This window comes from Podarcis erhardii, assembly GCF_964252035.2.
Source record: "Podarcis erhardii genome assembly, chromosome: 11".
In the NCBI taxonomy this organism is placed as follows: domain Eukaryota; kingdom Metazoa; phylum Chordata; class Lepidosauria; order Squamata; family Lacertidae; genus Podarcis; species Podarcis erhardii.
In genome coordinates, this window is record NC_138501.1 from 43,261,506 (window position 1) to 43,275,782 (window position 14,277).

Consider the following 14,277-nt stretch of genomic DNA (forward strand, 5'->3'; position numbering starts at 1 on the left):
AGTTGGTTGCAGGCAAAAATGCCCTTGGGTGCAGTGACTTTGGGGGCAGCAGTATGGCTTGGTTTATGATTCAGCTTGTGCTCTATTTGTAGGTCTGTAAATAACCAGATATTATATATATATAAAAGGCAGTAGGTTTCCAGTGTTTTCTTATTACAAGGAAATATACCTTGTAAAGATGCCATTCCCAGAATGTTCTACTGTTTGGGAAGTGAGCTGAGTCACCCTCTCTCTCTCTCTTTTGTAACAATATCATAATGAGCTGCCATTGCATATATTCATGTTGAAAAGGATCTGCTACACTTCCTTCAATAGAAAGTTGCTTGTCGCAGGGTTTTGTTTTGTTAAAAAATGCTTCATACCACGGAAAGGGCTGCTTGTTAATTACAGAGTATACGCATGCATAGCTAATGCTTGTAGATTAATAAAAAGCAGGAGCATATGCTCTGTTAGTGAAACGATATCATTTGAATTGCAGTGGCGGAGCCTGAGCCCAGCAAATAATGATGCCAGCTGTTGCCAAAAGCAACTCATAAAAAAAAATAATCCGTTCAAGCTCAGCTTTAAAACAACGGTGGATCTGAGGCGAGAAGCCAGCACTTGCCCGCCACTCCCTTTTGCAAAAAGTCAATACTGCCTCATAGAAGCAGCTCCAGCCTTGGAGTGATATGTGGGGGAAAGGGAGATTTTTGACAAAGCAAAAATAAAGAAATCACAGTATTATCTCATAATTTTGCAGCAATGGTGAGGAACTGGGAATGATTAAGGATAGAATTTTTAAAAAATGCCCTGTTCTTGTTCCTTATGTTCCACAATAACATTAAAAAAGAATCTACCCACATTATTATAAATATGCATGTGCAACTTGTTTATATGACAAATGCACAAAGCTTTTAAAAAATGTCTCATTTCCCACACAACTGGGACTGAGGGGCTCTGGTCCCCTTTCTACTGCTCAGACATGGAGCTGTCCAGCAGTGTGGGGGTGTTCTTTCAGACCAAGGGTGCTGAGATAGCCTGGGAGCTGTCCAGGGAAGTTAAAGATACCAGACATTTCAAGTCAGGAGGAAGTGTTGCACCAGCCACAGCCAGGCATCAGTGGAGTTGCCCCACCTAGAACACAAGCAAAGTCTTGATCCAGAGTGAGGTCTCTGCGAGAAGTGAGGTTGCACAAGGAACCAGGCAAAGGGCCTTCTCAGTAGTGGCGCCTGCCCTGTGGAACGCCCCCCCCCCCATCAGATGTCAAGGAAATAAACAACTATCTGACTTTTAGAAGACATCTGAAGGCATCCCTGTTTAGGGAAGTTTTTAATGTTTGATGTTTTATCATGTTTTTAAAATTCTGTTGGGAGCCGCCCAGAGCGGCTGGGGAAACCTAGCCAGATGGGCAGGGTATAAATATATTATCAACAGCACCACGATCATCTCTAGTGCTCTTTCCTCTAAAGCAGCGGTTCTCAGCCTGTGGGTCCCCAGATGTTGTTGAACTACAACTCTCATCATCCCTGAGCTCTGGCCTTGCTAGCTAGGGGTGATGGGAGTTGTAGTTTAACACCATCTGGGGACCCACAGCTTGAGAAAGGCTGCTCTAAAGGAAATCAAGTTGCAGTGCTATCCTTAGAGAGTTGGGGCCTATGCAACAGGATATCGCTCTCCTATCCACTTCTATGATAAGTGAGAGGTTCTGAGGATGGCAGATTCTTATTTAGTTTTTCTTTAATGACATACACACACACACACACACACACTTAATCAGGGATAGCCAACATGCTGCCCTCCAGATGTTGTGGAATACAACTCCCATCATCCCTGACCATGGGCCGTGCTGGCTGGAGCTAATGGGAGTTGGAGTCAACAACATCTGGAGGGAACCACATTGACTGCCCCTGATATATATATCACATGTCTTGGGCAGTTGCTCCTTGCTTCCTTTAGGAGCAGACTGACCTCCCTTCTCTGTCTTCCTGTCAACCTAGTTTGGCAGTGGAGAAATAACTCAGCCATCCTCTTCTGCATCTCCTTACCTTGCCTTCCTTTGTGGCTTATCATATGGAGCCTAGCGATTTCCAAGCCTCTTATCAGCCCTGCATGCAGCCCATCTTGGCTGATTAGCATTTGGGCTACTCATGAACAAACAGCTATTCTCATTTGCAGACTTAATTACAATCCCCCCAACTATTTCTCCATTGTCTTTCCAAGCAATGTGGGGCATGTCCTCTCCAGTAACCATTAAGCCTCATCACAGAAATCTCAAGTGACCATTAGCAAGCAATTAATCACAACATCCATCTGACAGCTACTGCTATGTGATATGCCAGTTAACTTTTTCAGCACCAAAAGTGAGCGAATGCCATAAAACAAGTTGCAGATTCATTTTTATATAATCATAGGTTTTTAAAGTGAAATCAGAACAATGGGCAGATCCATTAAAGATAACATCCAAGGACCGCATTAGATTTGAGCCAGAGAGATAATTAGCTAATGTGGTCCAGAAGATGGAGCCTTTCTGCATTACTGGAAAAATATGTGCACTAACCACATTTTTCCTAATGATACCCAGGTGTGCCAACAGCATGATAGCTTCTCACCCAATAAGAAGAGCCTTGATGGATCAGACCAAAGCCCAGCAATCTGTTATCGCAGTGACCAGTCAAGTTGCCTGTGAGAAGCCCCCAAGCAAAACTTCACTCTTGTAAACATGAATCCCAACAACTGCCAGAAAGAGTCTTACTACCTCTGATACCAGAGTTAATATAGGCACTATGTGGATGCCGTCATGGATTGTCTAGCTTAAACCAACTAACAGACCAAATGTGGACAACTGTATGCTACAGTACAGGTGAACAGGATTTCAACCTCTCTTCCCCAGAGCTGGCTGAGGTCTCCCCACCCAACTCTCTGTGCAATTTAATAGGCAGTTTATGTCAGCCCTGGATGTAGGTTTGCACTTCCATTCACAGGCAATCTTTAGTAGCGTGTGTTAAGTACATGCCATATATTTAAAGCACATGGCTTTTCCCCCACCCGCAAATCCTGAAGGAACTGTAGCTACCTATCATGGAGCTACAATTCCAGCATTTTCAACATACTATAGTTCCTAGGATTCTTTGGGTCCTCTATCCCAGCATGTCCTGAAAGCACAAGGTGCAGCCACTCTGCTAAAGGTTTGAAGTTGATCAGCCCCTGAATGGGAGGCCACCTGTTTGTTGCCTTGAACTCCCTGATGGAAGGAAGATGGGACTATAAGTGTACTAAATAATGATATTAACTATTCAAGGTGCACGATCCCTGTCCTCCTTGGTAGCTGGTTACTGTTGGCATGCAACCAAGGAAACGGGGGCAATTGGCAGGCCCCCAGCTGGCTCCAGCCCACTGGCCGGTGTGCCGGGTGAACTCTAGTCCTTGGTGCAGCATGAATCTGCGACCCGAGCTTCAGAAGCTGGGGCACGCTACTCAGCAGAGTAAACACTGCACAACAGAAGTAGCAGGAGAGGCTGTGTGTGCATATTTACAAGCAGTTTATTCAGCGTACATCAGGACAAAAGGAAACATGTCTGATCTCCTTCATGTCCAAAGCAAGATGGCTAAAGCAAAAGCTATACACAAACGGAAGTTCCCAGCAAGCTGTGCTGGAGTGTAAACAGACATGTGACACACAACAATCATGCCTGTTCCTTAAGGTGGAAATGGAATATCCCAACAGTTACCACACAATAGTGAAAACAATCCAAATTGCAGTCATGCATCTTGCTTTCTCCCATGCGTTGCCCCTCCTTTGGATAGCAGCCATAGGGCTGGACCTAGGCTTAGTCATACACACCATGGCCTCGTGGAAGTCAGCTCAGCCACCCTGAGTCTTGTTAGTCTGAATCAGCCTGCTCTAAGCATGACTAAGCCTGGATCCATTCCATTTACATTTCCTCCTCCAAGGGTTAATATTTAATCTGTTGTCTTCTGATGCAAAAGTCTGGAAGAAATCAGTTCAGAGACAGCTAAACACAATAGAATGGAAATAAGGGTAGTAGTTTAAGGCCCCATCTGCACTATAAATGTAAAGCAGTATATCACTTTGAACAATACAGTGGTACCTCGGTTTAAGAACAGTCCTGTTAACAAACGATTTGGTTTACGAACTCCGCAAAACCGGAAGTAGTGTCCCGATTTGCGAACTTTACCTCAGTCTAAGAATGGAATCTGAACAGTGGAAAGGCACCGGCGGCAGGAGGCCTCATTAGGGAAAGTGGCCTCGGTTTAAGAACAGTTTCGGTTTAAGAACGGACTTCGGGAACAGATTAAGTTTGTAAACCGAGGTACCACTATAATGGCTTGCCCCAAAGACTCCTGAGAGCTGCAGTTTGTTATTGAGGGTGCTGAGAGTTGTTAGGAGACCCCTGTTCCCCTCACCAAGCTACAGTTCTCAGAGTAATTTAACAGTCGTCCTCTCTTCCCAGGGAAACTCCTTGGGGGTTCTTTGGGGGAAGCCATGGCTGCTTAAAGTGATATAAAACTGCTTTAAATGTATAGTGCAGATGGGCCTTAGGTCCTTAATGTGGATGGAGTTAAAAACTGATGGCACCATTTGCAGACTTTAAAAAAGAACTGGAGACTCATGTTACACAGCATGGCGTGGATTCATTTCTTTTGTGTAAACCACAACAACAGCCGCACAATCATGCAAACTGAAAATACTTATGTTTGGAAACTTTAACAAGGGAAATTACTGGTTACAAGAAAAACTGTAGGGTGCTTGGGTTCCATTCTGTGACGTATCAGACACTTCCACACAATATGTGAAGAAAATGCAAGCAATTATTACAGAGGAGTAGAATGTACTGTTACTCTGTCCATATTGTCCTTTCTAAAACTGTAACCCTCTGAAGTGGCCTGATATTTCAACTGAATTTCTTCTGTTTGTTGCATCATCTTATCATGTTAATATGTGCATATAATTTTTTTAAAAAAGAACATAGGAACATAACACGTATGTTGGATCAGGCTGGGATAGACCCCTACTATAAAACCCTGCAAATCTGCTCTGCCAGTCAGTGTATTGAGTTAGGTGGACCAGTGATCTGACTCAGTACAAGGCAGATTCCAATGTGCATCCTATAGCCAAAACAATATAAGAGTCAAATGCACAGTATTAGGGCAACTGCAAGTCTGGGTAATGGGAGATGCACTACAAACAACTGGGAAGACTGGCCTGGCCTGCTTCTTGTTGCAGACACAGGCTTCCCCAAAAGAAACAAATTTCATTTTTTGGAGAGGTTTTTGAATAAAGCTTTCGAGCCGATAAAAAGGGAGCATAGAGATGCTGGAAGCAGCCAGGAAAATGGCCAGATCCTTCCCATATACAGTGGTACCTTGGTTCTCAAATGCCTTGGTACTCAAACAACTTGGAACCCAAACACTGCAAACCCAGAAGTAAGTGCTCTGGTTTGTGAACTTTTTTCGGAAGCCGAATGTGCTCTGTTTTGAGTGCCAGGCTTCCGTTTTGAGTGTTACACTGACAATTTGAGTGTTACGCTGACGATTTGAGTGCCATACTTCCATTTTGAGCGTTATGCTGAGGTCTGTCTGTTTTTGCTATTTATTTTGCATTTTTGTTTTTGCAGCTCTTTTTTGTGTGTGTTTGTGACTGTGTGGAACCCAGTTCAGCTACTGATTGATTGATTGCGTGACTTCAGTACATTGTTTATTGCTTTCATTTTATGGATCAATGGTCTCCTTAAATAGTAAAATTCATGTTAAATTGCTGTTTTAGGGGTTGCTTTTAAAAGCCTGGAACGGATTAATCTGTTTTGCATTACTTTCTATGGGAAAGCGTGCCTTGGTTTTGGAACGCTTTGGTTTTGGAACAAACTTCTGGAACGGATTAAGTTTGAGAACCAAAGTACCACTGTATACTGTATTGGCCCAAATATAAGCCACACCTTTAAAATTGGAGGGGGGAATCGAAAAAAAGAAAAAATAACCAAATATAAGCCGCTCCATTCCTCGCTGCTCCTGGCTGTACACTGGGCGTTGCCGTGGCCTTTCCCTTCCTGGCCTTGGGGGGAGAGGATGGGGACTATGTGCGGGGCGGGTGCTGCTTTGCTGCACTCCTGGCGCTGTCTGCCCCTTGCTCCTGGCAGCAAACAGTAAGGTCACGAATATAAGCCGCACTTTAACTTTTCATGGTTGGAATTGGGGGGGAAAGTGAGACTTATATTCAGGCCAATACGGTATATTTCTCAATCTGTTAGCTGCGGCTTTTTCAAACAAGCATTTCCTGGCATTCTCCTCTGGGTACACAGCAAAGGAAGTCGAAGCACAGCAAGCCAGAAAAGGGAGCTGAACAAGGGCTCCAGGTATTTGTCAGCGGAATGGGACTTTGTGCATCTCTCAAGCACACTTTCTCTTCTCCACCCACGGGGGGGTGGGGGGAGGCTATGATGGTGGTTAGCTTGAGTACTGTGTGAAGGATCACTCAAGGCCGCCAACAAAAGAACGCCTGCAGAGGTGGCTGGTGTCTCCTGGGACTGGTGTCGTGGAAGACAGGGAACCGAAAGAGTAGATGCAGCCAGAGCCAATGAAAGGAACAAAACGCCTTCAAGTTTTCTCCCCACCCTCTTCCCTGATGAGTTCTACAATGGTAACACAGACACTAAGGAAGAGAGGGGACTTGACAGGCTTTGAACAGATATGCAGCCAAGAGGAAAAAGTGGAGATTTTCTAGCCAGCGAGAGGAAGGTTCTTGCTGCTTTGCTGACAGCAAAGTGGCTGCGTTTCCCAGGACATTCCTTGAAAAACCTCCCCTTTAAATGAGTTTTGTGGTCCACTTTCTCTGTAGCCTGAGGCTGGTTGACCATCCCCTAGTGCCAAATGACCTGACATTCAGAGGCAAGCAACAGAAATTGTTGCTACCGCTTATAACCTACCTCAGCAGTTGCTAGATCTAGGATAGGCATAACTATATCCTGTATACTAAAAGGAAACTCATTTGCTGAGTGCCAATCCTTATGTAGCCAAAACAACATCATTCATGCACAAGAACATGCTCCTTAAGGGGAGAAACCCCCCAAAAGAGCCCAATGAGGAGTGAGCCTGCTCAGTGACCATGGGATGATGATTGACTGTTGGAGGAGGAATGAGAAACTAGGTGGTGGTGGAATGGAGTCTCTTAGAAGAGGGCATGGCTGGCTAGATGGCTGGCTGGCTGGAACTCTGAACAGGAGCCCTTGACACTTCAACATTTTGTTGCTGGGCCCACTTGTAATTGGAAGGCAAACAAGTGAATAAGGAAAAGGACCAGATGAAAGGAAACATTAGGAGGGAAAGTAGGAGGGAAAGCGAGCTGTGATGTAGGTGGGTGGGAAATAGGAAGCACCACATTTGAGGAAGAAAAGTGTGAGTAAAAAAAAAAAAAAATTAAATCACTGAATCATAAGATGTTTATGACCACAGAAGGTATATCCCATCTACTTAGATTTTAAAAATGCATGAAGATGATCTGCTCACTTTCTGCGAAGGAGCTCTCGCAGCCAAAAATACATTATACAAAAATCAATATTCATCACCATGGGTTAGGCGATGGATGGTGAATCACCCTGCTGGTGCCTGTCTGTATGAGAATAGACTTTCTTTTCTTGGAGGCTGCATACATGCAAAATGTGATCCATGTGTAATAAAGGAAAGACAGGCAACAGAAGAACAAGTCAGACTATAAGTGAATACTGAACGTGGACATATTTCAGTGAGGGGGGGAAACTTTGATCTCTAACCTGAGGAAACTGGCATGAGGTTGGTGGGGATGGGAGACTCTAATGCAGGTTAGGGCAAAGATAGGTGACATTTTTTTTCTGTTCAGGGTTGTGCTTCATCAGGTGGGATCCATCAAGAGGCATATTCCAGTGGTACCCAATTATTTCTCTGCTCACCACTCTCATGAAATTAGGTCAAGGACCTTATGAAAACAGGCTGAGGGCCATAGGTTGCCCATCCCACAGGTGAGAGCATCAGACTCACGCAAAGGAGAGATCCAGGTTCAGATTCCTACTTGGCAATAAACCTCAAAAGGTGGACTTGGAATAGTTGCTCTCTCTTTCAGCTTAGCCTACCTTGCAGAAATTTGTTATATTTAAATAGTTTTGATATTTATTGTAAGCCACCCAGAGAACTTTATTTTGGGGGTGGGGTGTTGTACAAGCACCATTAAATAAATGAATAACCGTGTGTGGGATTTTAGGTCGCTTCCATGACCTTTTCAGTCTCTAATGGGAGGCATCTTTGATAGAACACCTATCATGAAAAGGATTTGGAAAACTGAGCTTACTTTTTCCTCTTCCATTATTTGTTTTTCTCTCTTCTCTACCAATAGCCTAATTCCTTCAACTTCCAGAACATCCTTTAGGCTGCCTTAAGGCAGGAGTGAGCAGACTTCAGACTTCTGGGATCTACTCTGCCTATTAGGAGAATCCTAAGATTCACCAAAACCAAAGACAGGTGCAAAAGACAAGGAACCAAAGAATTTTGCAGCAAGGAATTTATTTTGTTCTGTGTACCAGAACTTGGATGGAGTCCTTTCACACAAAAATCCACTCCTAGTTCTCACCTTGAGTGTTTGGTTCCACCCACCGCCCCATCTGAGCAGTGGAATTCAGGGCACGAGAGATTAAATTTTGTCACCGTTGCTGTTGTTAAACAATTGGGAGAAAAATGCTTGCAGATCTACTGCAAATTAGAGAGCACCAGTATATCCCAGTCTACATTTTGCTCACCTTTGTGGAGGGTTGAATATTAAGATCTCCTGCTGGTTTTTGACCAAAGAAATTTGACCAAGGGATTTGAGGAGAAAGGGAATAGATTTTGCAGAACCCACACTATGATCATAAATCTGCTTCTTCCTCTACCCCCAAACTAAGTCCCTTCAGCTGCCACTGACCCCTTCTCTGGATCTCAGCCATGAGAGGTGGATCTGTGTGAGCCTGGCGCCCTTTGGCTTGATCTGAAGTTTCAGCTGCCCATTCCATAAAGTAAGGTTGCTGTTCTATGCATGCCAACTTGGGAATATTTGAATTCAGTAGGACTGCCTTCTGGGTAAACATGCATAAGGGTTAGGCTGTAGGCTGTAGGTTTCATAGTCCCATTGGACTATGTTGAAAGGGCAAGGAGTTTAACCCTTTCCCCCACCACCTCAATGCCATTACAATCCTGACAACACCACACACACACCTTTCCTAAAGCTGCTATTTGGCTTCCATTGGTGCCAGTACATTCCTATATTACTTCATGCCACAAATTGCAGCACTTCAGTTTATGAAATCTGAAGATGTTCCTTTGTTAGCCCTGGAACAGAACGGTGTGAAACAGCCATTCAAGAGGAACTGGTGTACAGAAATCCATTACTGAATATACAGTTTGGGGAAAATTCAAGCTCAGATGAAGTTCCCAAACTGTCTCCTGTAACTTTCATAATGATAAAACTTAACCATGTTAATCTTTGGGGATCTTTTCAAGGAAGAAACATCACAGTTTCTCTAGAATTATAGACTTTGTTAAGGATGACACTCTGGCTTAATTTAAAACATTAAGTGAACCATTACAATGCAGGGGAACATAATGTTTCCATCCATATTTCACATTAGGCATTTTATTCAAGATATAATGAGAGTGTTCAGTGATGGCAGAGTTCAGCTGACCTCCCCAGGAGCCATATATAAGAGGAATACTATCAACATTTTATATTCTTCTTGGTAGAAATAAAAAAAAAAAAATGGTAGAAAAAAGTGTCTAAGATGAAAGGGAAAATGTCCAAGGCTAGGTAGGGGGAGGTAGGGGGAGACATCAGTCAATGGCTTCCACACCTCCTCCTGCTACTCCCACCTCCCCTTCTCCACTGTCTCTCAGGACCAGGCTAGGACTGAAGAGGGAGGAGCAGGTGGAGGCTACATGCAGGCATAGTCTTCATCTGCTTGCATGCAGCTCAGGTGGGAGAGATGCAAAAGTTGAGGTTGGGGGCGGGGCCTCTCTGTTGCAACCACTTCCTCCCTGGGTGCACACCTAGGAGTAGCTGAGAGACGTGGGGCTGATGGACATGCCTTTCCCTAACTTGGAAATGTACTTTTGACAATAAAGAGTTAATTCCTCCCTCTGGACATGCCTTGCCAGAAAGCCCTGTGACATTTATGACTGTTTAAAATGGATGCGCTGCATATTGATCATGATAAGATCTACTCATTTAGCAGGTTACAGGGGAGAGAGCTTACACAATTTACATTCTATACGCACAGATTCCAGTCAAAATGGAATGACTTCTTGCAATCATCTTTTTCTGATGGGAATGTCTCCATACCCTACTCTGGAACGTAATAAATCATTTGTTGTTGTTGTTGTTGTTGTTGTGTGTTAAAATCTAGCAGGAGAAATGGCTGAACCAGTCAGACTAGCCTCTTTGTAAATTACCAATAGCCTTAGCTGGCCAGTTATGTGCTCTCATTAGCATCTCTAAGGGTGAGCTATGTTGCCATAGTGACAGCTAAGTGATTATGTTCTTCATCCTACAAAGGAGGAGAATAAACCAGGGGTGTTAGATTTTGATGTCTGAGTTTTGGCTGATGATGGAGACACAGACATTTCTTTGCGTGTTGAGACCCCGAAGCCACCCCCTCGTTGAGAAATAACACACACCAGGACACAAATATTGAGTTAATGTTGTTGGGCAAATTTTGGCCACAACTTTATTGATTACAGAATGTGAGCGGTATTGGCCTAGGCATTGAATGGACCCAACTATATCTGACTCCTGCCCGCTGCGCAGGGAGTCCGGTAAAGGTAAAGCACCGGAAGGGGGAGCCCCATCGATGCATACCAACTCAAGCTCCCCCTTGTGTTCCCATCGGGGTCATGTCATGGCCCTAGCCCCGCCCCAGGGTTCGGACAAGATCCACACACCCGGATTCCTTTAACGGAATACCCTTAAGCTTGAAGGGGCAAGTGATGGCCACACCTCCCCCCCCCCCAGTCATAAGGTCAAACAATGCCTGACTGCAACCCTAACAAAGTTGTGACGATTACTACGAGGTAGGTGAAAACCAAATGGCCTGTGCCAATTTGCCAAGTGGAAAAATTCCTACCAAGCCCCTCAATGGCGACCAATCAAGGTCCATAGCAAGGCCAATATCTAAAACCTTCAAAATAGGGAGGGAGGGCGGGTGTTTGAGGAAGCGAGCCAAAGAGGAAGCCCTCCGACTCGCACCTCTATTTAAATGGTCCTGGCCACGCCCCCCGGACAGCAGATTGGCTGGCTGGTCACTGACGTAGCCGGGATCCCCTGGGCAACGTGGGACTACGTCCCCCGCCCCCAGAGGAGAGTGGGTGGCCACGCGGTTCACTGCAACTCCTCCCCACGCAGAAGTGGAGCAGATTTCTCCATACGGAACCCCAAGGGGCTTCCCTGCAAACTTAACAGGGAAGGAAGGTCTCTTGGTGTGTTAATACTGTGAGCCCTTCCATCCTATGCTCAGGTTGTATATGTTGTTGTTGTTTAGTTGTTTAGTCGTGTCCGACTCTTCGTGACCCCATGGACCAGAGCACGCCAGGCACTCCTGTCTTCCACTGCCTCCCACAGTTTGGTCAAACTCATGCTGGTAGCTTCAAGAACACTGTCCAACCATCTCATCCTCTGTTGTCCCCTTCTCCTTGTGCCCTCCATCTTTCCCAACATCAGGGTCTTTTCCAGGGAGTCTTCTCTTCTCACAAGGTGGCCAAAGTATTGGAGTCTCAGCTTCAGGATCTGTCCTTCCAGTGAGCACTCAGGGCTGATTTCCTTCAGGTTGTATATATGTGTGAATAAAACCACAGGTTCTCAAGATGTCGCAGTCTCCGCTGACCTTCATTGCAAGGACACCAAACCCTGGGAAAGTTCAGGCAACCTTGCTGATTTGGAGATTGAGGTGCACACAACCGTATAATCAAATTGTACCAGTGAGTTATGATTCTGATCTCTTCTTTCTTTTTCATGTGGGTATATGTATGCAGTGTATGCAAATGTTATATTTGCTTCTTGACTCCAGGGCAGGTGCATGTAAAAGCCTGAATGCAGTGGAAGGTGACCGCAGAACCAGCCATCCCGTTCATCGCAACTGGTGAAATTCATTATAAGATAGTCATTTGCTAGGCATAAGCGATTAGTGAGCTAGGCAGGGGTGAGAGAGAGAGAGAGAGAGTGCAGAACATGACTCACCAATTTGGAGTCTATTTTACACTGCACTGAAATTGTGTGTCATCTGAACTTTTTTCAGAACACGCCTTTGAACAATAACACCAGAATAAGCAAACAATACTTACCATTTATCATCACACATATTTCAAGATTATGATCAGGCTGATTAGCATATCTTTAACCAAAAGCACAAATGCCTTCTTTGCTTTTAAACCACCAAAAACCACCAGAACCAAACTAACTACAGTGGTACCTCGGGTTACATACGCTTCAGGTTACATACGCTTCAGGTTACAGACTCTGCTAACCCAGAAATATTACCTCGGGTTAAGAACTTTGCTTCAGGATGAGAACAGAGGAATTGGAACCCTGGCTGGGCCATAGTGGGGCGTGACTGAGCAGCGCAGCCACCCTGCAAACCACATGGAGGGGATACAGGCAAAATGTTGCTCCACACTCTGCCGGCTTGCAGTTAGCATAGTGATGGGGCCCAAGATCAGGCTGGTGCCATCAAGTGATGGTTGCAGAGCCCTCTTGACATTCAGGGGATCCTGGGCCAGCTCAACTCTACCCTTGGCTACTTCCAGTGAGAACCTATGCCCATATACTCTCCGAGCACAATTCAAAGTGTTGGTGCTGATCTTTAAAGCCCTAAACGGCCTCGGTCCTGTCTACCTGAGGGAGCATCTCCACCCCCATCGTTCAGCCCGGACACTGAGATCCAGTGCCGAGGGCCTTCTGGCAGTTCCCTCATTGCGAGAAGTGAGGTTACAGGGAACCAGACAGAGGGCCTTCTCGGTAGTGGCGCCTGCCCTGTGGAACGCCCTCCTTTCAGATGTGAAGGAAATAAGCAGCTATCTTATCTTTAAAAGACATCCCTGTTTAGGGAAGTTTTTAATATTTAATGCTGTATTGTTTTTAACATTCGATTGGGAGCTGCCCAGAGTGGCTGGGGAAACTCAGCCAGATGGGCGGGGTATAAATAATAAATAATGGAGAGCCAGAGTACTGATTCCAGCATCATGCTGTTGGGAAGAACATAAGAGCCTGCTGGCCATCTAGTCTAGCATCCTATTCTTACAGTGGCCAAACAGATGCCTCTGGGAATGCTGAACGTAGGACCACAAACCAAGATCACTCTCCCCAGCTGTGGTTTTCAGTAACTGGTATTCAGAAGCATCACTGCCTCCCACCATGGGGGCAGAACGTAGCCATTGTGGATAGTAGCCATCTCTTATCCTTCATTAATTGTTCCAATCCTCTTTTAATGCCATTGAAGTTGGTTGCCATCACAGCCTCCTGCAGAAGGGAGTTCCATAGTTTAACTACGAGCTGCGTGAAGAAATACTTTTTTCATCTGTCCCGAATCTTCCAACATTCAGCTTCATTGCATGCTCACAGGGTCTCTATCCATTTTCTCCAAGCTATGCATAATTTTTTAAACTTCCACCATGCCATCTCTTACTGTTTTATGCCGTGTGAAACAGGCTTAAAAATCAACGGGCCGCTTTCTCTGACACCTTTTTGGATGCAGACAAAGGTTTCGTTTACAGTGTGTGAACCAGCAGCCACATTTGCTTTTCAGAAACACTGTGATCATTCCTGTTATTCCTGTGATCATTCCTGACCTCTGGCCTTGCGCTTCTCACAAGGAGTGAAAACAATGACCCTAAAGAGACACTAGCGGTGAGGATTTCATGAATGTCTTAAGCTTCTTTCATATGCCCAGCTAGAAACGTGGGAGTCCACGGGCTGCAATTCCAGACTATAGAGTCATGAGTGTGGCTAATGTGATTGCGTAGGCAGGGCCAATGACACCGGTCTTTCCCAACTGACGGAACTCTCCCTCCAGCAAGGAGACAATTGTATGAGGAAGAGCCACATGACTGGACCCACCCATGTGATCTCATCCTGTACATGTGCACCTTTACGGGGGTGTTCTTCAAGGCTTTGCTGCTGGTCCCCATATAAGCACCTTCTAGCAAACCATCTCTTGATGTACCGCCATCCACCAAAGAGAAGTTCCCCAAGTGTTACAAGTGTAAGGCATGAGCCTTACTGACGTTCAGTTCCAA